The following is a 14657-nucleotide window of genomic DNA, read 5'->3' on the forward strand; positions in this document are numbered from 1 at the left end:
GTCAGGACCTCCCTGTGCCGCTCCCCTACCCCTGAGGCGCCGCCCCACCTGAGGACACTTCTCTAGGGAAACCGCCGCGCCCACCCCGGGCCCGGGGGGGGCCCCCGGCTTGCGAGGGCGGCACCCCCTACCCCGGCGGCTGCGGGAGCGCTGGGGTCGCAGGACACCAAGCCCAAGTCCTCTCCCCGCCGCCGCGGCGAGCGGGGAGGGGAGAGGGAACGAACCCCCAAGACGTGGGGGTGCAGTGGGGGAGGTCGGGGCCGGGAGCCCGGGTATTTGTGGGTTAATAGCGATGGGAGACGCCCCACCTCTGGCTCCCCCCTGGGCGCGGGCGCTCGGACCCCGCAGCGCCAGTACCTGGTCTCGCGCTCACCTGGCCGCCCGGCGCCGGCTCTTCCCAGGGGGATGGGGGGTGCGGGGTGCGGGGGGCTCGGCTCTCACCCTCCGGCAGCGGGATCGGGGCTGGCAGTGCTGGGGCCCGCGCCTGCGAGGTGACTGAGGGCGGAGGTTTGGGAAGCGAGTTTTTAAACAGCGAGTCCGCTCACGCCTCCCCTCCGGCTCCCCACCCCGTCCCAGGTGTCCCAGCGCCTTCGGGGTCCACGCCGGCGCCTCCGCCCAGACGAAGCCGGTTTGGCTTGCGGGTCCCGCGCGCGGGATGGGGGCGCTCAGGCCCCGGAGTCTCCGGTGCTGGGGGGCCATCCCCAACTTCGCAGGGAACTTTCCCAGGAAAGCGCAGGCGCTGTCCCCCGGCCTGAGGCCGCCTCTGCGCAGAGCCCCCGCGCCGCTGCCGGAGGCCGGGTCCCCGGGAGGGCGAACCCCGCTGGGCGAGGGCGCTCTCACCTGCAGTTCGGCCTCCGCCCGGCCTGGATGTTTGCCCGGGAGCCGCGCCGGCCTGGCGTCCGACCTGGGTGGGTTGATCGCAGCCAAACCACCGAAAACCGAGGCTCTAAAGTTGGAGAAGGCAGCCCGCCTCCTCCCTCAATCTCAGGCTGAATTCCCGAGGAGGTCAGGCCTGAGTCCCCTTCTCGGGTGCGTGTCCAGGCCTTTGAAGTTCGAACCCTGAGAAAAAGCCAACGGGCAGCCGGCCAGGTGTCAGAGAAGATGCCTCCTACCGGGAAGCTCGCGTGTCCAGCACAGAAATGAGGCACCTGGTGGGACTGCAAGCGAGTTCCCCTCCGGAGGGCTGCGTGCTGCACTCATGGGGACTCATGGTCTCCGGTTCTCCCGTGTGTGTGTGTGTGTGTGTGTGTGTGTGTGTGTGTACCTACAGTTACCACTGGTGGGTATTCCAGCCCCCTCGGCCCCCCCCCCACACACACACTGTTTCAACTCACACAGTCACGGGTCAGCAGAGCCCTGGTGTTCACGCAAATTCCGGGCTGCCTTGTGATTTGGGGAAACAGAGCAGGGAGTCCCGCGAGCATAACATAACTGCTAGTCCTCCCATCCTCACTACCAACCTGCTTTCCTTGCACCATCTCCTGGAACCCGTATACCAACCACGACATGGTCAGTGCTTACACCCACTTTACAGAAGAGAAGGCAGAGGCTTCAAGAGGGGAGGTCTTCTGCCCAAGGTCACACAGCTGGGAAGTAGCAGGAGTTGCCCCTGGTTGGGTGGCTCTAGAAGTTGTGCCCCCCCTTTCTGGAATGTGTCCTTGTCAGTTGCACATGCTCTCTACTCTGGGACAAGGTCCCCTCCCCCCCCCACTTCCCCAACTGCCAGTCAGGAAGTCGCCTTTGTCGCATCTCGGCACAGGGATGGGATTCTCTCCAGTTCCACTCCTGCTCTCATGGGCAGGGATTCCTGTCCCGGCTACTTCGCCGGCTCCCTGCAGGTGCTTCGTACATATTTGATGAGTGAATGAAAGCCCCCAGAATATTATTTTAGGGGTTGGGGAGCCCCTGTGTAAGCGGGTACCTGTGAGAACATGCTCCCGGATAAGATCTATGCCTATGCATCGCAAAGTTTAGACTGAATTTGGCAACCTGCCAGGCTCCAGAGGAGCGATGGGGACAGTCACGTAGCCCGCAGATAAGCCTGGAATCTGGTTTCCATTTCACTCTGCGAGTCTGACTTCTGAGAGGCCCCGGCGGGGGATGATCGCTTCAGGCCGGGGCTCCAGCTCCCACCTGGAGGCGAAGAGCCTCAGTACTTTTCCGTGCCAGGATCCGGCTCCGGATTCGCCCGGCGCTGCTGCAAACCCAACGGGGCAGGTCCCGTGGATCTCAGCAAACCATCTCCGGAGCGCTCCTTTTAGGCGGCTCACCCTGGCTAACCTGGGGAGAGGCTGGCGAAATTCTCAGCCAAAGCTGAGCCACAGGCAAATCTGAGAAGGTGGGAGAGGAGACCTGTTTATCTTTGTCATCTCCCCCCCTCCCTTTACTACCCAAGCCACACACCAGCCTGCTGACACCCTGTGGCTGTGTCCCCTGCACTGAGTGGAAAATAAATGGCAAGCAGCCAGCATCAAAATAAAAACAAAACAAAACGAAATAAAACCCCCCAAAGATGTCCACATCCTAATCCCCAGAACCTGCAAATACGTTACTTTACATGGCAAAAGGGACTTTGCAGATATGATGAAGGTAAGGGTCTTGAGATGGGAGATCATCCTGAATTATCCTGCTGGACCTAATATCGCCGCAGGGATTCTTATAAGAGGGAGGCAGGAGGGTCAGAGTCAGGGAAGGAGATGGGACAGGTGAAGCAGAGGTCAGAGTGATTCAGTGGCTGAAGGGAGCTAGGAGCTGAGGAGTGTGGGAAGCTTCTAGAAACTAGAAAAGGCCAGGAATGGATTCTCCTCTAGGCCCCCCAGGAGGAGCCCTCCCTGCTGACACCTTAATTTCAGTTTAGTGAGATCCGTTATGGACCTCTGACCTCTAGAAATGTAAGATAATAAATTTGTGTTGTTCTAAACCAGGATGTTTGCGGTCATTTGTCACAGCAGCAACAGGGAACTAATACGTCCTGCAAACTCAGTCATGTAGGAAGGTGTTTATTTCACCTGCCTTTTTAGCTAACCGTCCGCTATGATGCTCTTCTCACAAGTGGCACCACGTATTGTGGATTTAGGAAGAAGGCAGCATTTCATCAGCTCTGTCTTGGGGTTCTGAGTCTTCTGCCCCTTATGAGCTGTGTGACCTTGGGCAGATGTCTCCTCCTCTCTGAACCTAGTTCCTCATCTGCCAAACAGGGATGCTAATGATGCCTTCTTCGAAGGATCAATATGAGGATTGGGTGAACCAGAATGTGACAAAGTGCCTTGTAAATAGCCCAGTGTGACCTGAATATGAGTCGTTTGGCGCATTAGCTTGTCCAGTTCTGAAAGCCTGGATTCCAAGAAGAAATGATGCTGCTCTGATCATTTGCTCTGGCTAAGTGGGCAGGTGACTAATTGAAAATATTGAACTGTCGACCCTGGCGGGTTACTTCGTTGGTTAGAGCACGGTCTGGTTAGAACATCGTCCCAATATGCCACAGTTGTGGGTTCAGGGCACATACAAGAATCAACCAATGAATGCATAAATAAATGGAATGACAAATCGATGTTTCTCTCTCTCTCAAATCAATAGATAAAAAAGAAGCTTATTTTCAAAAAAATTAAGTAAAATATTGAACTGTCTCTAGTCAGTGACAAGACACCAATCTGCCATGAAGTGAAGCTGAGAGAATCTACTTGCATGAATATATCTTCATGCAGAACTCACACATGTGCTCAAGAACATGTACATGTCCAAGGACTTTTCATTGCTGATTATCTATAACGGTGAAAAACTGTAATCAACCTAAATGCCACCAGTAGGAGAGATGCTAAATAAATCATGACACAGGCTCCTGCTGGAATACTATGCAGCCATGAAAAAGGAGGTAGTTCTATCTGACAGGGAAGAATATCCAAGATGTATCATTTCCTGAGAAAGGCACTGGACTGAGCATGATGATGCCACACAAATGTGGTTTTTTAACTATGAAGACATATATATTTGATTATGCCTAGAAAGTGTGTGAGAGGAGTCAAACTGTGGTGACCCTTAGAAATTGAGAAGAGGGGTGTGTGTGTGTGTGTGTGTGTGATGGGGGAGGTATTTTTTTCAACAAGAATGTGTTAAATTAATAATAAAAACTAAGAAAAAACAAGGAGGAGCCACCTGTATGGTCCCCCAGGAGTGCACCCTCCTTTACCTGCCCCCTGGGGTGGTCTGCCCCCACCGGTCGCTCTTTCCTTTTGTTCCGTTCTGAGCAGGGGACCCTCCTCTTCCTACTCACTCTTTACAAGAGCTCATTTCTAAAACCTTGAGTTGCTGAGCAATGTCTCTGCTGTGTGACTCTTGACAAAGTCAGCAGTAAATCACAGACGTCCATGTCCTTGTAACCTGGCCTTCCTCTAGAGCAAGTCGCATTAGTCACTGGGAAGGGATATGTCTTCTGTACAGGTGTCACCTGTGACATATTGGCCCAGCCGCTCTGACGGTGGCATCAGGTCTGTGTGGCAGAGAAACTATGCTCATAGAGTGCAAAGGAACATGGATAGTTGGACCATTCGCTTCAATGAAGCAATTTTCATCCCATTTCCTGGAACATTTTCATTCAAGAAATACATCTCTACCTGAGTTACCAATGTATCTGGGCCTGTGCAGACGAATCTGACAGCCGGGAGGGAGCTAGTAAGGACCTCGGGCCATTTGAGCACAGGTTCCTAAGACCCCTGAGCACAGCCGGCCAGCAATTCTATCTCCTTATCACCCCATATTCCTTTGTGCCCCTTCCCTTGGAACCCCGCTCTGGTCTCATAATCAGTGCAATTCACCCAGCTACTTCCTACCTGGTGTCCTGCTCCCAAGCTCTCACCTTGAATCATTCCCCAGGCTGCAGGGTCAGCAGCGTGAAGCAGGTCTGAGCAACGGTTCCTTGCTGCCCGCAGCACCGAGTCCAGACTCCCTAACAAGGACACACAAGCACTTCATACGTAATCGGGTGGGCCCTTCTGATTTGCTCCGCCTCCTTATTCATCGCTCCCTCAGGCTCCATGCGTACTCTCTCTCTTCCTGCGGGTCCCTTTTCATCAATGATGAAACCTTTCCCAGAAGATTCCGGTACACTCCCTTGAAAGGCCCTTGCAGGAACTGAGTCACAGGCCCATTCCTAAACCTACCAAACTTCCAGGACTGCGGGGTCACAGAAAACACCGCTCCCGTCCAAACCCAGAACACAGCTTCCACTGGTGGACACTTTTGAAATTAATTTTACAAATACGTAAGGATTCATGACAGCCACATGCTGAAAACAACCTAAACATCCTTCAATAGGCGAATGTTTAAACTGTGGTATATCCATGCCATGGAATATTATACAGCAATAAAAAGGAACTAAGTATCAATGGATTCACCCACCTAGAAGGATCTCAAGGGGGTAAAGAAAGCGGATCTCAAAAGGTTACATACTGTATGATTTCGTTTACATAATATTCCTGAAATTATAGAGATGAAGAACATTGCCAGGGGTTGCGGATGGGGTGGTGGTGAGGGATGAGGGTGGCTACGGTGGAGTAGCATGAGGGAGCTTGTGTTGACGGAACAGTTCTGGGTCTTGATTGAGGTGCTGGTTACACACACACACACACACACACACACACACACAGACACACACACAAATGAATATACGTGAAACATGAAATCTGAGTAAGCTTCCTGGCTGATAGTATACGATAGTTATGCAACAGGTTACCATTGGAGAAGGCTGGGTGAAGCACGCACAAAATCCCCCGGTTAATTTCACTTTTTTGCAATTTCCTGCGAATCTATAATTATTTCAAAATGAAGATTTCAACCCAAGTGATACATAAATAAAGTAAATAAATACATAGAGATATGAGGGGGGGGGGGGTCTGAAAACACAACTAGCACAGGAATAGTTAAATTCCCCAGATCACCAGAGGAGGTGAGAGGTTCAGACCACACAGCGAAGCAGGCAGGAAGTATAACTTTTTCCATGACTCAGCCGAATTTATCTTGGAGCCCTACTCCGCCAGGTGGTGGAAATGTTCCCCTTTCCTTAGATGCTGGGGTTGCATCTAAATTCTGAAGCCTCGTGTCCCGCCACAGCCCCGCAGGGGCACATCTGGTGCAGGTGCCGCCCACCAGGTGCCCAGCCTGGCTGCCGGCTGCTGGCCCCTGCGAGTCCAGACGGAGCTGCCCCTCACCCCAGCTCCACAACACGCTGAGCCCGAGGGAAGCCTGGCAGGACAACAAGTCCCTCTCTGGCAGCCTCTGATTCACACGGAGTCCATAAATATATTTGCTTGGCCCGTATAGTATTTTAAGAAATTAGTTGGCAACATGTGAAATGGGTGTTTCCACGCAGGAATCTAGGTAGCTGGAGCAGATGGCGCCGGGCACACATCCCAATGGGTCAGCTTCCCGGGGGACCCGATGGGTCCTGGCTGTCCCTTTAGACCAGACATGCCCCTCTGTGGGGGTTTGCCACAGTCCCTACCATTCCCTATTGTGCATCCGGCTTGGAGCCACTCATTTACAACCTGCCTGGCCCCTCTAGGCACGTGAGTTGGCAACCCTCACTCTTTCCTCCTTCTGTGTCACTTTTGGGTTTTCTCCAGCTCCTTGCCGGGGTGCAGAAACCCATTTGCCTAGATAAATCGAAAGCTGTTCATTCCAGGACCGTGCTGGCTCCACACGGGAAAGGGACACAATGAGACACGGCCCGGCGTCCGTTCTCAGGATCCCTGGCTTCCTTCCAGACTCTCCTTCCTCCTCCTTGTCTGGGATCCTTTCTTTTGTCTTGGGAGACAGGAAGCCTTGGGAGCCCAGCAGCTGTGTCTTGTCCTCACCCCGGCCCGCGGCCTACTCTATCGTACACACACACACCAGTCTTCTGTTCCCTTTGATTACCGGGCTTTCAAAACGCAAAAGCCAGGACTTTTGCTTCTCCTTCCCGCTGTGTCTACCATCCTGGAGACATAGGACAACACCTGCCTGGATTTTGCGGCCGGAGAGGTGTTTCTGTAAGCCAGGCGCTGTGCTCAGCTCATTCCACGCACTGTCTCGTTTCAGCCTCACACTGGAAATGAGGCGAATGAAACGGAATTTTTGGACAGGAACCCGGATTCTTTGTCTGCAGAATCGAAGTATGAATCCACCGGCAAAGAGTAGTATAGCAAAGGTGGAGATTCATTGAGGAACAAGTACAGACTCCCACGTGGGGAGAGGGAAAGAGTCCCACAGAATGGACTACTACGTGGGGAAGGGGTGAGGGTCCCACTGAGTTCCTTTTCCCTATCCTATATAATAAAAGGCTAATATGCAAATAGACTGAATGGCAGAACAACTGGAACAACTGAACAACTGGTCGCTATGACATGCGCTGACCACCAGGGGGTGTCAGCCGGTGCAAGCAGGGCTGGCGCTGTCAGTGCAATGGGAGAGGCAGTGGTGGGAGCAGGGCTGCCGGCAGACAGGGGACCAGAGGTCGTGATGGGAGGGGCAGGGGCAGGGGCGCAGAGGATGGGCCGAGACCTGCCCCTGTGCCTACCGCAGCCTCACGGCCCATAGTTCCTTTCAAGGTGCACGAATTCGTGCACTGGGCTCCTTATAAAGGCTGCAGATCCTGGTGCCTTGATATCCCCTCTGATTGGTCACTATTCCCTTAGACTGGTTACTATAGTGACTCCTGAACTCAAAGGTCAAACACCACATGGGACATGTCATGCCCTCCTCCCTCATTGTTCTTTTCTTTCTGGCTCTCTTCCTTCTTCTTATTTTGTAAACATAGACCTTTTTGGCTACTTCCAGCTCCCCTGTCTGACGTAAATGCAACTGTTGCTGCTCCCTGCACCTGGCTTCCTTGTGTTATGGAGATGTACCTTCTCCCAATCTGCAGCCCTATGTTCTTCCATGGACCCCAATTCTAACAATTCCCTAAACCTGCTTATATCCCCTAAAATTCCTGTTTCACTAAGAGAGAGGGAGTGTTTGTCTCAAGTCAACAGCTGGTGAGAGGCAGAGCTGGCACTCGGACCCAGATCCCGTAGCCACTGGGTTCCCACAAAGGAAAGGCTTAAATTAATTTCATGCCACCTTTTCTGCTTCCTGCACTCCCAGGTCCCTGCCCATCTACGGGGCAGGGGCCAGTCAGGATTCATACCTGGATGAAACTGAAAGACCATTGGTCGAGCTGTTCCCAAGGCCCGCCTGTGACCCAGCCGATTGGCAGGAGGGCTGTGACTGACAGGCTGCCGATGAATGACACGATGGAATAGTTGGACCCTCCGCACCGCACTTGAACCGCGGCTGTGAGCCCAGACCGCCAGCGCACGTGGGTTCCCTGGAGAAGAGCGGGGATAAAAGTGGAAGGACGAGACAAGAGGTTGAGTCAGAGGTGGTAAATCCGGTTAAGGAGAGGGTAGATGCTGCCTGCTGTCAATTTGAAAATCAGCAGCTCGCGTTGCAAGCTGGACAAGGCCATTTCTCCGAAAATCCAATTATAATGCAGAGCCTGGAGGGCAGCCCTGGGTTTCTGCTCAGCTCCCTGTCCTCCCCCCCAACCCCCCTACCCCCACCCCCGCTTCCCTTGGCTGCCTCATGTCCAAGGGCCCTCCTAGTCCCTGGGGCTCCGGGAGAGCTGTTCCCTCTACCAGTGGTTCTCAACCTTCCTAATGCCGCGACCCTTTAATACAGTTCCTCATGTTGTGGTGACCCCCAACCATAACATTATTTTCGTTGCTACTTCATAACTGTAATGTTGCTACTGTTATGAATCGTCATGTAAATATCTGATATGCTATATGTGTTTTCTGATGGTCGCGACCCCCAGGTTGAGAACCGCTGCAACACTCGGGCACCAAGCAGTCCTTCCCCACCACCTGTCCCTCCAGCCCTCTGCCTACCCCTGCCTACCGGGGTCTGGGAGCAAGGAGTCAACGCAGGAAAACACAGACCCACCCCAGGCCCTTGGATTTTCTCAGGACGGGCATCTGGACCTGGTTTGGACAGCACCATGGAGCTAACTAGCCAGAAAGGGGGAAGTGGTGTTTTGTTTCGTTTGTTTGAATTCAGTGTAATTCAGAGTTTAAAAATTTGTATTAATTGGCATTGTTACATTTTCCTGTTGGAAATGTAACCATTTTTTCACCGGATGTTGCCTTTTAGCTAGTAGTAGGCGACATTCACAGAGCCCACGTTATTAGAGTTGTGCATGTATGAGGTCGTCTAGCGTGGTGCTGAGGCACAGGGCCCTGCCTGGGTCCAAACCCTGGGCCTGTCATTACTGAGTACAGCTCGTCGGGTGAGTCATTTAACCTTGTGGGGCCTCAGCTTCCTTGTCTGTGAAATGAGGTTTAGTAAGAGTCCTGACCAAGTTGGTGCCTGTAAAATACAGCAGGCACTGCCTGGCTCATGAAACGTTGCTCTGTAAAAAGAGGCTCTTATTCTTTTTGGAGAAAACCCCCCAAGGAGACAGTGACAGAAGGGGTGGGGTGATGTGGTCCCTGCTCTTTGCGTCCGAGTCATTTGTCTCAGCAGAATTATGATTTGAGAGGACACAGTCCTGGCCGTTGACCTGGACTCTCCAGTGTCTCGGCTGGCACCAGAGACAGAACCACCTGGGAGTGCTCCGTGGACTCACGGGGGAGCCAGGCTGGGCTCCTCCCCATCTCACTGGGGACTACTGAGCACTGTGGGGGGAGGTGGGCAAAGATGCAGAAGTGGGGCCCAGTCTGCGGCCTTGGCTCTCAGGAGGCGGGTGGGAATGGGAAGGGGTAGGAGGGTGATGGGAAAGGGGAGGACGGTGACGGGAGGGCAGGCAGCCTGGAGACAGAGCAGCTGTGCCCGGAGTCCAATCAGCCCTTTGTTCAGCTGCTCAGAAGGAGGAAACAGTGGCCAGACGTGCTGAGTTCAGAGTCGGTGACCTTGTGGGCTGCCAGGGTGATGGGAACTGCCACCCAAGCCCCTGGAAATCCCCCATGGGGGTGGGGGGGATGGAGGGCCACCCTGTGCTGGGACTCTCCTCTGGTCCCAGGCCTTGTACTTCTTTTTCTTTTTCCTTGAGGCGTTATTCCTATTCAGTGAGGTACAAAACTCTTACGTGGAGATTTTACACATGTACACCCCTGTGTAGCCACCACCCGGATCAAATCTAGAGCATTCCCAGGACCCAAGAAGGCTGCCAAGGCCCCCAAAGTAGCCCTAACCGGTTTGGCTCAGTGGATAGAGCGTCGGCCTGAGGACTGAAGGGTCCCAGGTTTGATTCCGGTCAAGGGCATGTACCTTGGTTGCGGGCACATCCCCAGTAGGGGGTGTGCAGGAGGCAGCTGATCGATGTTTCTCTCTCATCGATGTTTCTAACTCTCTATCCTTCTCCCTTCCTCTCTGTAAAAAATCAATAAAATATATATTTAAAAAAAAGACCCCCAAAGTACCCTTCATCCCCCTGAATTAGTTTTGCCCATTTTTGAACTTCAAATAAACAGAATCATACAGTTCAGGAGCCCCGCCCCCTTGGGCTTAGTTTTGCTGTTAGGTCTCAGCTCCTGAAAAATGCCACCTCCTCAGGGAGGCCTCCCCTGACCTCCCTACTGGAGACCCGTCACCGGGTGCTCTGCTCATTGGTGAGCTCTCCCCTCGCACCGTGAGGTGTAGGAAGGGCAGGAGTGAGTTGGTCTTGTTGACTGTCAGTCCCCAGGGAGTAAGCAGGAGCCTGCGGGAGAGCAGTGTGTTCAGTCTTGGCTTTGTATTCAGATCATCTTTTATTTTATTTTTTTCAGATAATCTTTTAAAGAGTAACTATGAGTCCCACCTCAGAGCAATTGAATAGGAATCTCTGGGGGTGGGACCCTAACAGTAGGGTTTTATTATTATTTTTTTAATATATTTTTATTGATTTCAGAGAGAAAGGGAGAGAAACATCAATGATGAGAGAGAATCATTGATTGGCTGCCTCCTGCATGCCCCCTACTGGGGATGGAGCCTACAACCTGGGGATGTGCCCTTGATCAGAATCGAACCCAGGACCCTTCAGTCCACAGGCCGATGCTCTATCTACTAAGCCAAACCGGTTAGGGCAGCAGTCGGGTTTTAAATACTCTCAGGTGTTCCTATTGCCTCCAGCTCTAAGAACCACTTGGCTCGGTGTGTCTGGGGTGGGGCATCTGTAGTTTTAACCACCATCCAGGTGTTTCTGAATCTCATTCTAGCTTGAGGACCCCTGAATGAGGGCCCTGGTTTCCATTACCTGCAGGGAACCCTGGAGTCAACAGATAAGGCCCCTACGGCCCGCCCTGGTGACCTGCCTGGGTGCACCTGCTGGCCTGGCCCCCTGCGGGCTGAGAGAACGAATCTCTCGGGCGCCTTCACCATTCTGCAGCCGGAACTTGGTCTGATGTCTCTTTTATGAGCCTGGGAATCTTTAAAATTGCCCCGCCCCCTTAGAAAGGCTGGGCTGATGGCTTGATAGTCTCACATTCCTGTGAAGTCCCTGGTGCCTTCCTTCCGTGCCCCTTGCCTTGACTTGAGAATTATCCCCCTCCTGCCCCCCATGTGGGGTTCTACAGACAAATATGGTCTCTAACAGGATGGCTGCCTGCGGAGAACACGTTATTCTGTCCTTATTCACCCAGTGGCATGACCAGGACAACTGCGGACGGAATGCTCCCGACTCGAGAGAGCTCGAGGGAGCCGGCCAGGCCACACCTAACCAGCCGGTTCCATCCCAAAGCTTTCCGGGTAGGCGTGCAACGGGGGACCAAAATACATTTTCTTCCCGCAGCACCGCTATTGGGACCCAGGTGCTTTCCCAAGCCGGCCCGCAAGGACCTGCCCGGTTCATCTCATTGCAGGAAGTGGCAGAACCACAGGAGTCACTGTCCACTGACATAACTCATCGAAGATGACAGACAGGAAGACATAAAGGCTGGTTCCAGGGTTAACGAATCTGTGAGGCTCAACAGTATTTACATCTCCCTGCTAATCCATATGTTTTAGGCACAGCATACATTTATCTCCCCCTCCTCCCATTCCCTGCCTTCCAAGTCCATGTTATTAGTACGGCAGTGGGTGGTGAGCAACAAACACATTGCCAGGGGGCAGGCAGTGGCGGCCGTCCCGATAATGACCGACCCTCACGCACAACTGTCCATGGGCCAGCTGTCCACCCCCCGCTGAGCAGACACACCCGCGGTGGCGATCGGACACAGGTCGTTTGAGACCCGTCTGGGCCGGGCTAGTGGCTCAGCAGCCCCACCTGCCTTGTGGCATAAACATAATCCCTGGGGCCACCACTTCTCGGGAAGGGCCACGAGGACTTTGGGGATGGGCTTCTGAAGAGGGGTTCCTGGGGGCAAAGCCTCGGAGCTGAGGGAGGGCCTGGCTGCCTCCGGTGCCTCCCTGGGTAACGCAGCCCCGCTGAGCCACGTTCAGGGGCTGCTGGGCCGAGTGTCGAATCATCACCGCACCGTGTTTTCTAGAATCCCCACTGCCAGGGCTGCCTGGTCCAGCTGCCTCCATTCCTGGGTAAGAAGCCGAGACCGGGGAAGGTTGTGGCTTCTATACCCAGGGTCTCATGGAACATCAGAGACGGCTGACCTTGAACTCACGGACTCCAGCCACCAGTACGGAGCCCTTTCTGCTCTGCATGGACCACCCCCCCCCCCCACTTCCTACAGTTTTCTCAAACTCAGGTGTAAGGGGGCAGCTCTCTGCCACTCCCTGCACATAAAGGAGGCACCCCGAGGGCCCCCGGAGGCCAGGGCACCCCTCTGTTGCATCCTTTTCTGGGCCTTGGGTGCCTCCTGAGAGCTCTCCTTACTCTTCACGGAAGCCACTAGCATGCGTGCCTCCCAGTAGAACCTACGCCCTTGAGGGGAGGGACCTCGTTCCGCTTGTTACCTTCTTCCCCCCCGCAAGCTCGGGTCCCCTCCGGATGAGGCACATGACACGCGTTGGATGAAAGGATCTGTGAACTTCCCAGCACGACTGACTTCCATTCCAGATGGCGTCCCAACCTCTCTCTCCTCCTGCCCCTCCCAGCTGGAACCACTTCCCATCTCGAGGGTGTGTGATGAGCTCAGCTGTGAGGGTCGCACGCGGTATTTAAATGGCCTGGCTGTTCACTGTCCGAACCATCCCCGTGCGTCCAGCTTGTGCAGCGGAACCCCTGGCCCAGAGCCAGAGAGCTGGTTCTTAAACTCCCCTCCATGGGACCCCCGGGGACTCAAGGAAGCACTTGGTTCCTTCAGAGCCTGGAAGGGAACCCAAGATTCCAGGCAGCATCCCAGGGACTGTCCCCACGATTCCCAGCCCCCAGCTCATCCCCCAGCTCACCAACTGGCTAACTGTCACTTGTTCTTCCCTGTGTGATTTTTGTCATGAAAACAAACAAACAAACAAACAAACAAACAAACAAATGACCTGGCTGCTCACGATGCTCCTTTATGGGGTCTCATCCTCAACAGCCCAGGGAGAGAAAGGTACAACGACTCCTGTCCCCTTCTCAGGTGGGGCCAGGTGGGGCGAGGAGGGTGGGTTACCAGCCAGGCCAAGGTCATGCAGGTGGTCAGTGGTGGAACCCACTTGAAGGCAGGCCCCTGTTCTCTTCGGGGGGTGCTCCTAAGCGGGGCTGGGCTACTGGGGGGGCAGGGCCTGAGGTGAGTGAGTGCCGTGGCCTGGTCAGTCCTCAGTGGGCTCTCATGCTCCTAGCTTTGCTGGAGGGCTGCAGGGCCCTCTGGCGTTCTGTGGCGCGAAGTATGACCACTGCTGCTTTGGGGGTTTCCTCTTTAAGCAATGGTTGTAGTGCTGCTCCGCCTTCCGGGATTAAGAAGAGTGAGATCCAGCCCTGGCTGGTGTGGCTCAGTGGGTTGGGCATTGTCCTGTGCACCAAAGGATTGCCAGTTCAATTGCTGGTCAGGGCACATGCCCAGGTTGCGGGCTCAATCCCCAGGAGGGCATGTGCAGGAGGCAGCTGGTCAATGTGTCGCTCTCACATTGATGTTTCTCTCTCTCCCTCTCCCTTCCTCTCTCTCTTAAAATCAATAAAAACCTATTTTAAAAAAGAAGAAGAGCCCTGACCGGTTTGGCTCAGTGGATAGAGTGTCAGCCTGTGGACTGAAGGGTCCCAGGTTCGATTCCAGTCAAGGGCATGTGCCTTGGTTGCGGGCACATCCCCAGTGGGAGGTGTGCAGGAGGCAGCTGGTCAATGTTTCTCTCTCATAGATGTTTCTAATTCTCTGTCCCTCTACCTTCCTCTCTGTAAAAAAATCAATAAAATATATTAAAAAAAGAAGAAGAAGAAGAGTGAGACACTCTTAGCTCCAGTCCTGACCCAGTCCTGGCTCTGACCCCAGGAGCTGTGTGACCTCGGGCAAGCCTCGTCTCCTCATCCGGGATATGTCCTCGTCAGACCAGACAGCTCCACCGATAACTCCACTGTCTAGGAGACAGACAGGCCCCATCCGCCAGCTCCCAGGTCCCGGAGCTGGCCCGTTCAAGAAACAAAGAGGGCCAGGCCGGTGTGGCTCAGTGGTTGAGCATCGACCCATGAACCAGGAGGTCGTGGTCTGATTCCGGTCAGGGCACATGCCTGGGTTGCTGGCTCGATCCCCAATGTGGGGTGTGCAGGAGGCAGCTGATCAATGATTCTCTCTCATTCT

At 54.1% G+C, this 14657-nt stretch overlaps 1 protein-coding gene across 5 annotated transcripts in view; it reads right to left on the reverse strand.

Annotated features, from left to right (window-relative positions):
* The window catches only part of TMEM51 (transmembrane protein 51), a 49721-nt gene extending 48691 nt beyond the window's left edge, over positions 1–1030 (reverse strand). For 2 of the 5 annotated variants that reach the window (XM_014447497.2, XM_023746374.1), the window contains exon 1: positions 841–1030. The gene's annotated coding sequence lies outside the window, so the exon portion shown is untranslated. Of the gene's footprint in view, positions 1–357; positions 432–840 lie in introns of those variants that run through there. The other 3 variants (XM_006105298.3, XM_023746373.1, XM_014447496.2) reach the window with 3 other exon arrangements.
* Between the last annotated feature and the right edge of the window lie 13627 nt (positions 1031–14657).

This window comes from Myotis lucifugus, unplaced genomic scaffold (genome assembly GCF_000147115.1).
Source record: "Myotis lucifugus unplaced genomic scaffold, Myoluc2.0 scaffold_666, whole genome shotgun sequence".
NCBI lineage: Eukaryota > Metazoa > Chordata > Mammalia > Chiroptera > Vespertilionidae > Myotis > Myotis lucifugus.